This window comes from Tenrec ecaudatus, chromosome 1, assembly GCF_050624435.1.
Source record: "Tenrec ecaudatus isolate mTenEca1 chromosome 1, mTenEca1.hap1, whole genome shotgun sequence".
NCBI classification, from domain to species: domain Eukaryota; kingdom Metazoa; phylum Chordata; class Mammalia; order Afrosoricida; family Tenrecidae; genus Tenrec; species Tenrec ecaudatus.
The window spans coordinates 97,195,947-97,199,051 of record NC_134530.1 but is presented as its reverse complement, the minus strand read 5'-3'; the positions used below and the strand labels follow the sequence as shown (position 1 = coordinate 97,199,051).

General features: G+C 46.1%; 1 pseudogene; it reads left to right on the top strand.

Moving 5' to 3' along the window:
- The first annotated feature begins 1,315 nt into the window (after positions 1-1,315).
- Positions 1,316-1,842, top strand: LOC142436266 (ferritin light chain-like; annotated as a pseudogene).
- The last annotated feature ends 1,263 nt before the right edge of the window (positions 1,843-3,105 follow it).

Here is a 3,105-nt window from a genome sequence, read left to right as displayed (position 1 = left end):
ATAGTGGGGGGAAGGAAGCACCAAAGAACCAGAGCAAAGTTGTGTGTTTCATTGGTGCTATATTGCACACTGACTGGCTCATTTCTCCCCTGTGACTCCACTGCAGGAGGATGTCCAATTGTCTAGAAATGGGCATTGGGTTTCCACTCCACCCCCCCACCCCCCCGCCAGCACCATCAACATTCACCTTGGTATGATTTTGTTTCTGGGTCTTAGATGCCTAGTACCTGATCCCCTTGACTCCTCTTGATAACACAGGCTGGTGTGCTTCTTCCATGAGGACTTTGTTTCTTCTCTGCTAGATGGCTCCTTTTTAATCTTCAAGCCCTTAAGACACCAGATGCTGTATCTTTCAATCGCTGGGCACCATCAGCTTTCTTCACTACATTTGCTTATGCACCCATTTATTCTTCAGTGATCGTGTCAAGTAGGTGAGCATCACAGAATGCCGGATTTTTAGAACAAAGTGTTCTTGTGTTGAGGGAGTACTTGAATCGAGACCCAATGTCCATTTGAAACCTTAATTCTTAACATATAGATATGAGTACAAAGTTCTATTTTCCTTACATTGGGTAAGTTCATGTCAGATTTATATCTGTTATGGATCTCTTAATCATATCTCAACTATTTTTGAATAAGTTTCCTTACAGAAAAATTGTTTCTAAAGTGTATAGTCTTAACGTATGGAAATTAATGAACTATGAATTTATTAGGATTAGTGAAAAAGTAGTCCTATAGAAACATACTGTTGTTGTTGTCCTTAGGTGCCATGCGGTCAGTTTCAACGCAAAGAGATCCTGTGCACAACAGAATGAACACTGCTGTGCTGTGCTATCCTTACAACTATGTGTATGTTTGAGACCATCCGTGCCGCCGCAGACACAATGTGCCAATGCATCTGTTGAAAATCCCCCCCCCTCGCTTTTCCACTGCCCCACTACTACACCAAGCTCGATGTCCTTTTCAAGGGACTGGGCTCTCCTGACCACATGTCCAAAGTATGTGAAACAAAGTCTCGAGATTCTTGCCTCTAAGGAGAATTCTGTTGTACTTCTTCCAAGACAGATTTGTTTAAAAAAATTAGAAACTTTTATTTAAGAATATATCGAAGCTTGCCCCGTGGTCCCATGTATCTGAGTCTTGCTTCAACAGTGTTTGAACGGAACAGATCCGGGGAATCCCTGCCTCCAACCTTCCGCCACGCAGCAGTTTTCTTTCCGGAAGTAACTTGGGGATCAACTTCTTGGCCATCCCCTCCTCTTGGGACCAGCGAACACTTTTATTTGGCGTGTGGTGACCTCCAAATCAACGCATCATGAACTCTCAGATCCGCCAGAATTATTCCGCCGACATGGAGGCCGGCGTCAACTGTCTGGTCAACCTGCACTTGCAGGCCTCTTTCACCTGCCTCTCTCTAGGCTTCTTTTTCGACCGCAACGATGTGGCCTTGGAAGGCCGGGGGCACTTCTTCCGCGAGCCGGCGAAGGAGCAGCGCGAGGGGGCTGAGCGTCTCTGGAAGCTGCAGAACCAGCGCGGAGGCCGGGCCCTCTGCCAGGATGTGCAGAAGCCGCCCCAAGATGAGTAGGGTAGAACCTGGACCCCATGGAGGCTGCACTGGCCCTGGAGAAGAAACTCAACCAGGCCCTTCTGGACCTGCATGCCTTGGGGTCCACTCACGCTGACCCCAACCTCTGTGACTTTCTGGAGAACCACTTCCTGGACAGGGAGGTGGCACTGCTCAAGAAGATGGGCAACCATCTGACCAACCTCCGCAGGCTGGCCAGCCCCCAGGCGGGGCTGGGCGAGTATCTCTTCCAGAGACTCACTCTCAAAGAAGACTAGGAACCTGCGGCGCCAAGCCACCTGCAGCCAGGGGCCCTCTGCCTCCCCGCTGCCGGCCCTAGCCCCTCTGCCTGAACCCGTCCGAGCTCCAGCCAGCCAGCCAGCGGCAGCACCACCACCCTGGAGGCCCTCCCCCAAGCTGGGGACAAAATGGAAACAATAAAGCTTCCTTTTGCAGAAAAAAAAAGAAGAAGAAGAATATATCAAATTATGAAGCTACTATTTCTTGACATTCCTTCATCTAGATCTATACAATTCTCAGGTAATCTTTCCATCTAAACTTGCCTCCAAATAATTGTGCACTTTTTAATTTATACCACATCAACATGGCTATTTGGGAATCTGTGGGGAACTCAGATTGTGATTATTTTCAAAGTTCTTTCAATTTTGAGAATATCAATAAGTCTAAAGTGGTATGGTCAGGGCTGGAGCAGATAGGGGGATAAAATGTCCAAACAATGTCTCACAGGATGGCCCTGGCTTCCCTCCAAGAATGAACAGGTGGACTGTTGTAATAGAAAAATAAAATCTTGGCACATCTTTCGGGCCTTTTTTTTCTCCCTGATGGAGTTTCAATTTTTTAAATCTTTCTTTGCAATTAGCTACTCTGACTGTCCTTCATCATTTGAGAATATCTATCAAGATTATCCCTTTGAAATCCAAAAATCTGTCTCTATAACCTAAACTGATCTTTCTGTCTTGAATTGAAGTGGCCCAGCAGATCTCCTCAGAAGCAATATTTTAAATTGAAGCTGTTTTTACTCTTGTTTTATGAAGACACCTAAGTTGTAAGAAACATGTGCTAAGTGCACCTTCTTTATAGCCATCCACTGATCCTGTGCCATTCTCACAATTGATTAAGCCACCTGTCAGTCCATCTTGTTGAAGGTGTTCCTCTTTGGGGCAGGAGACTGACTTGTGGAGTGGGGCGCCCCTGGGTACTCAACTGGGGAAGTTAGGTTCATTGACCCTGGAGCTTGAGCTGAATGCCTTTGGATTGAGGCTTATGCCAGAGTGGCATGCCCTGTGGCATTTATTAGCAGGCCCCAGATAACTTTGTAACATGTCCTCAAAGAACAGGTATATCTGGAGAAGGTCTCACCTGCATTGTAACATGCTAACTTCCTTAATAAGCCTTTTAATAATGACCATTACCTGTGACTTCTGGGTGGCCATTGCAAATAATTAAAACATCTAGATGGAATAGTACAGAGTGAGTATGAGACGGAACAGTGAGAAATAAATCTTCATTATTGCATACCA